Below are 7,453 nucleotides of genomic sequence, written 5' to 3'. Positions count from 1 at the left end.
GGCGAGCTCCGGCGTCGGCGAGCGCTAGGGAGGAGTTAAGGACATTGAGACGAAGATGGTGGCGAAGTTTGGCGCGCTACGGTAGGCGGGGGAAGCGAGCTTGAATAGAACGCTCGGCGGCATCAGAGCGCGTCGACGCGCATGCCAGCACCCCTGGACGAACGTGGCCACCGCGTGGACTATGACATCAGGCCGAGCTAAGCCTAAACTTCATGTCTGGCGTGTTGTTCGTGGTAGATTGAGAGGTTACCATGCTTTGGTTTGGATCCAGGTGAAGTAGAGAAGTTTTTACATGCCAGGTAAGTTTCTGGTCAGTAACTTTGAGAGGTTACTGAGGTCAAATGGCTGGGAGTTGGAGGCTGTGCTTTGGAGGTTAGCCATGAGTTACTAAGGTGAAGATGCACAAGAAAAACCAGGCACAATGGAGCAAGTAAAATGGTAGTTGCTGTAGAAACCACCATTTCTGTCCAGAACAGAAAATATTTTCTGTACCAAAAATATTCCAAAAAGTGATGAAATATTTTTGCTCAGGAAGGTGCTCTAGGGTTCAAAGAATATTTGTGAATTATCTCAGATTTTTCCGAGCCATAAAAGTTAGGGTTGCTTTGGAGCATAGTGATCTAGCTAGGGTTTTTGAGAGAGAAATGAATATTTTTCATTTAAGAAAAATATTCCAAAGATTATTTTGGGGTGGATCAGAAGGGGAATGATGAAAAGGGAGGGAAATGAAGCACTTGGGTGAAAGCCAAGGGTACCCAAGTGTTTAAGTCCATATGAAAAGATTCAAAAACTCCAAGTTTCAAAATGAACCCAAAAGAAAATCAAGCAAATGAGAGAGGGCAAAACCAGGCTATCACAGGGCACGCCCCCACCCTCGTGGGCAGGTGTGGCCCCCTCTAGTTAATTCTTTCACCAGTATTATTTATTAATTCCAAAACATGCCTCCGTGAAGTTTCAGGACTTTTGGATTTGTGCAGAATAGGTCTCTAATATTTGCTCCTTTTCCAGCCCAGAATTCTAGTTGCCGGCATTCACCCTCTTGGTGTAAACCTTGTAAAATAAGAGAGAATAGGCATAAGTATTGTGACATAATGTGTAATAACAGCCCATAATGCAATAAATATCGATATAAAAGCATGATGCAAAATAGACGTATCAACTCCCCCAAGCTTAGACCTAGCTTGTCCTCAAGCGGAAGCCGATATCGAAAAATATGTCCACATGTTTAAAGATAGAGGTGTCGGTAAAATAAAATACGGACATGGGGGCATCATGAACATTCTTATAATAGCAATATATATATATATATATATATATATATATATATATATATATATATATATATATATTGTCATATGGTTTCTTATGCTAAAGTAAGAATCTATTCAAGATGTCAAGTATGAATCAGAAACTTCATTGAAAACTAACAAAATATGATCTTGGTCATTGAACCAATTGCAATTTATCATAACATCGAAAAGAGTCAATATACGAGCTTTTCAGCAAGTCCACATACTCAACTATCATTTAGTCTTTCACAATTGCTAACACTCACGCAATACTTATGGGTATGGAGTTTTAATCGGACACAGAGAAAGATAGGGGCTTATAGTGTTGCCTCCCAACCTTTTACCTCAAGGGTAATTTCAACAATAATAGTTCATGATAACTTACATCCAATTGTATATATATATATATATATATATATATATATATATATATATATATATATATAGGGTCGCGCTATTCGTCACCCTGGATGAGGAATAGTTATTCTTCACCCCCCCTCTATTTTACTATCAATGCACCGTAATTTTACGTTCCGTAAGTTTTGTCTTATTTCCGATGCAAAAAGGGACCGTAAGTAAATATATAATCGCCGTAAAAATATTTTATGTTATGTAAAATTACAAACGTAAAAACATAGTCTAAAGTACACATAAACTTCAAATTTTCTTGTCTTATGACCTATATTTTTATTTTCTTATGTCAAATTTGACCTAGTGAATCAATAGGAATGTAACTATTTGAATTCCAAACGTAATTTAATTATGAAATGATCGTAAGATTACCTCAGGTGAAGAATAACTTATGTTGCACCCTGGGTGATGAATAGTAACACTATATATATATATATATATATATATATATATATATATATATATATATATATATATATATATAGGAAAAATGGTTGTGTACTCCTAAGAGTGAGAGTACGTACTCTCGCTCCCATATACCACATGGATGAATCTTTTATAGCTTATTATTATTTTTAATATACTTCATTAATAATTACTAGATACCCTAAAATGGATTTTATGAAAAAAAAATCATGTCTGCCTCATATTTTCAAAGGTTTACGTATATACTGATTTGTTTGTACATGAAAAAGGTATATTGCAAAAAGTAGGTCGTAAATGATATGTTTTTCAACAAAACTTGTATTGAGGTATCTTAGAACGAAAAATGTATTTGGCAACCCTGTGCCCTATTGCAAATTCGCCACACCACCTGGATGACGTCCATTTCAAATCCGACGCACGAGAAACGTTCCAGCGAGCAGTTTTGTTTTGTCTATCGTTGGTGTGTGGGCCATCGCTCTGTCGCCCGCTTCGCTCGAACCGTCTCCCACCCGATGCCGAGTGGGAGTGCCAAGGCGCCACGCTTCCCGACTCTTCCCATTTATCTTCCGCGCGCTCCTCCTCTTGCCATGCTCGCGCTGCTCCTGCTCCCAAAACCCGACGCCGCCTCCTCGTCGCCGCTCGCCTGCGGCGCCGCGGCCTCGACACCGCATCCCCAACCGACTACTCCCCGCCGCGGCGCCGCCACTCTCCCTCCGCGCCAGCCACCTGCGCGCCCCCTCTCTCCGCCTCCGCGCCCTACGCGCCCTCCCTCCCTCCTCGTGCCACCCGGGGAGGTAGCTCGGCCGCTTTCCCACGATGCTGCAGTGGACGGGAGGCTCCAGGAGGCAGGTGTATGCCGTGAGTTCTCGGATCCCCCACCCCCCGTTTACGCCGTGCTTAATTTGGGGATTTAGCATGATTCGGGTTGTTTTTGTTTGAAATCTGTATTTGGGTAGTTTCTGCGCCGCAATTGCAACGGCGGCTGCTGGCTGACCTAATAATCGTAGCATGCAGCAGTGTATTTCGTAACGAATTGCTAACATTTGATTCATTTTTGGGGACCTGACGGCTTTGCGTTGGGCGTGTTGGTGCTTGAAATGAGCGCAGTCCAGGAAATCGACACAGAGCAGGTAACCTTGTTAGGCTCACCGATTTCAAGCTGTGAAAGTTGCTTCGGCACAGTTAGTGTTCTCATGTCGCTGTGACTGACTATCGGAACAAGCATGGTGGGCAGGCAGAGGTAGTACTTTGAACAAAAGAAGCGGCAGCAGCAGACAGCAGGGCTGCAGAACCAGGATGGCACAGATGGCGCAGGCGGCCAAGCTGTTGGTGATCAGGCGCCTCGATCGCTTGACATCCTAAGCCTGAACAATTCGGCAGCTCCAGTCAGTCACCGCAATGGCCCTGAAAGTGAGTTGATGTACATGTTTTGCAGTCTTCGAAGTGAACTTACTACACATGATTTTTTCTGTGGTTGATCCTGCTGCTCTTCTAGCACAATGCCAGAGAATCTGGTCGAGTAGGCTGACCAATGTCACTCTAGTCAGATAGAAAATTTCAAGTACATGAACCCAACAACAATGGATCTGGTTTCCTTCAGGAATAGAAGAAACTTGAGAACAATGCTCATCTAGCTATGCATTAGAACTAGCGAGCTGCTCTTTGGCTAAATCATAAATGTAAACTCAACAATGGTATTATTTAACAGATGCACTTCTACAATGCGCTTTCTGTGTCTTATTTTGTTCTGCATGGTGTTTTATTAATGATGCATGCTTCATCATGAAGCTGAATGCCTGCCGTATTTTTAACCTCTTGATATTTCTTAGTATGACCCTTTTACTCTTATTTCAGATGCAGGTAGTTTTCTTCCAAATTTGGACAACGCAAGTTTTTGTGCTTCCCCTCTAGAGGCGCTGAAGAAGATCACTTCTTCATATAATATTGATCCGAAGGAAACAAGTAAGAGTACAGCTATATGTATATCAGATGAGGGAATTCATTATGCTTTTCTTGTTATATTGTATTTGCATGCTTAGCACAGATATATTAACAAGATCAATGGCATCCACAATTCAATCGTGACTGGGTTTATATGTTTCTCTCTTGAATATGCGCATCAAAGGTTGTTGAAAAACATAACCTTGGTTTCTTTGTGTACATAGCATTGGTAATATACGCACCACAAACTACATAACTTACGTACAAACACCGCGGTAAATTTAAGTCGGTGGGAAAAGATGTTGAAAATACCTCCGATGATTTCTTGGTATTTTGGACCCAAGAAAAAAGTTCCTGAAAACATACCCACGATAAATTCTATGTAAGTAGCATGACAATATATGCACTACAGACCTGATAACTTAGGTGAAAACACCATGGTAACTTTGAAAAATGGGAAAGAAAATTGTTGAAAAGATCCCCAGGTAATTTCTATGTAAATAATACGGTAATATGCACACCACATACCTGATAGCTTAGGTACAAGCTTTGCAGTAGCTTTGACCATGTGGAAACTAATTGTTGAAAAAATACCCTCGGTAACTTCTATGTAAATAGGATGATAAATACACACCACAGACTTGATAACTTAGGTGAAAACACCATGGTAACTTGGAGTCGAGCAACAAATTTTTTGAAACATACCCCTGGTAACTTCTATGTAAGTAGAATGGTCATATACATACCACGGACCTGATAACTTACGTCAAAAATACCGCAGTAACTTACCCATGGGAAAAAAGTTGATGAAACATACCCGATAACTTCTGTGTAAATAACATGATATTTTAAGCATCGTGAACCTGATAACTTACGTACAAACATCGTCAAAAATTTGACCAAGGAGGGGGAAAAGTTGCTAAAAACATACCCTTATAACTTATATGAAAATAGCATGGTAATAAACCAACCACATACTTGAGAAGTTACATACAAACAACACGATAACTTTGACCAATGAGATAAAGAAGTTGTTGAAAACACCCCCCGCCCCCCATAAGTTATGTGAAAATAACTTGATAATTTATGGACCGCATACCTGATAACTTACATAAAAACATTATGGCAACTTTAATCAACAAGGAAAAACAATTATGGAAAAACACCACTCATAACTTATGTGAAAATAACATGGTAATATAAGAATCGCATACCCAACAACTTACGTACAAACACCGCAGTAACTTTTTACCAAGGGGAGAAAAAGTTGTTGAAAAACATGACCCCCCAATAACTTATGTAGCCCAGGCGTGGTAACTTTTGACTTGAAAAAAAATCATCAAACCATACCAACATGAGATCTAGTTTCAAAGATCTCGGCACGACGAATCTTTTATATGAAAATGGTTTTTGCGTCGGACAAAGGGTTTGGGCTACAAAACATTTTGAATTTTTAGAATAAAAATAATTTAGGATGACATCAACTTTTTTGTCCTCTATTGCATACACGCATGTGCATGTGGAGAAGGTGGGAGAACTACCCTCCGGTAACTTATATGAAAATAGCACGATAAGTTGCATCCACAGCCATGGTAACTTATGTCACCGATGCGTGGTAACTTTTGACCTGAAAAAAAAGTTATCGGAACATACCAACATAGGATCTAATTTCGAAGATCTCGTCGCGGCAAATCTTTTATGTCAAAACGGATTTTTCATCAGACCAACGGTTTGAGCTACAAAATATTTTAAATTTTCAAAATAAGAAGAATTTAGTAATTAAAGAACCGTGTACCTGATAACTTACGTACAAATATTGCGGTAACTTTGACCAAGGAGAGAAAAAGTTGTTGAAAACATAACCCCCTCCCCCTGATAACTTATGTGATTATAGCACGGTAATACACGAATTACATTCCTGATAACTTAAGTACAAACACCGATGTAACTTTTGACCAAGTGGGAAAAATTGCTGAAAAATATAACCCGAGTAACTTATGTATAAATACCACGGGGAATTACATACTACAGGGTGGTAATTTATGTACCCGAGGCATGTTAACTTTTGACCCCAAAAAAAGAAGTCGTCGAAACATGCGTACCAACATGGGATATAGTTCTGAAGATCTCGTGGCGACGAATCATTTATGTGATAACGATTTTGCATCAGATCGATGGTTTGAGCTACAAAACATTTTGAATTTGGGAATAAGAAGAATCTAAGATGACATCAACTTTTTTTGTGCTCTAGTGCATACATACATATGCATGTGGAGAAGGTGTGAGAACAATGTTTATTCCTTTGGTAATTTATGTGAAAAGAACAATGTTTATTCCTTTGGTAATTTATGTGAAAATACCACGGTAAGTTGCATACTACATGTGTGATAACTTATGTAGCCGAGGCGTGGTAACTTTTGATCTGGAAAAAAAATCGTCGAAACATACCAACATGGGATCTAGTTTTGAAGATCTCGTCGCGACGAGTCTTTTATGTCAAAACGATCTTTCCATCAGACTGACGGTTTGAGCTACAAAACATTTCGAATTTTCGGAATAAGGAGAATCTAGGATGAGATCAACTTTTTTGTCTTCTAGTGCATGCATGTAATTAGAGTAATGAATGCTCGTGAAAAAAGGTGATTCATTCTAGTAATGCAATTATGCATGTAATTAAAGAGGAAAGAGGAGGTGTGTGGTAGTTTTAGCTATATGGCACACGTGTGCCAAATATCACGGTCCATCTTAGAATATTTAATGAAGTATATTGAGAATGATAAGGGGTATAATCAATGCATATATATAGGTAAAATATTTGGGGCACCTAGGTGCCTGGGCACCTAGCTGGTTTTTTCATTAATGCCTCGTGGATTCAAACCCATTAAATTTTGCATGCAAGATTTTCCATATGTGATACTAGTGCGCATGCATTTGTTTCTAAACAATACATACATCCATAACTTCGCTTCCATGCACGATCGTCCTTTATTGTTTCCAAAATAAAAATATATACCTTAGTACAGACAACATGGTTGATATACCCAAGGTACGGTAGATAGAAATGATATACCAAAGAAATATGCAAAATCAAAGGACATACGTATGGAGTACTGATGGAGATATATGGTACGTTGGGCTCAAAGGATATACGTAGGTATCACATACTCTCCACTATGTATGAAGAACTGGTGGAGATACACGTTGTTGGGTTCGATGAAAAAAATATACCCACATATGTATGGTCTCATACTGTGGGTATATAATACCTTGTAATTTTCTTAAAGGTCTTAAACATGTGTGGGTGTATGATACCTTCAATTCTTAAAATATTTACATTGAGTCGCAAGTTTTTGTATGGACGTTATATTCTGTTCCCGCAAAAAATG

General features: G+C 39.2%; 1 long non-coding RNA gene across 1 annotated transcript; it reads left to right on the top strand.

Annotated features, from left to right (window-relative positions):
- The first annotated feature begins 2,868 nt into the window (after window positions 1-2,868).
- Window positions 2,869-4,188, top strand: LOC123131478 (uncharacterized). The gene is made up of 3 exons (XR_006464185.1): window positions 2,869-2,984; window positions 3,234-3,536; window positions 3,981-4,188. It is a non-coding gene; the product is annotated as an uncharacterized lncRNA (long non-coding RNA).
- The last annotated feature ends 3,265 nt before the right edge of the window (window positions 4,189-7,453 follow it).

Source organism: Triticum aestivum, chromosome 6A (genome assembly GCF_018294505.1).
Source record: "Triticum aestivum cultivar Chinese Spring chromosome 6A, IWGSC CS RefSeq v2.1, whole genome shotgun sequence".
NCBI lineage: Eukaryota > Viridiplantae > Streptophyta > Magnoliopsida > Poales > Poaceae > Triticum > Triticum aestivum.
The sequence above is the reverse complement of the archived record's forward strand: the minus strand, read 5'-3'. Positions and strand labels throughout refer to the sequence as shown.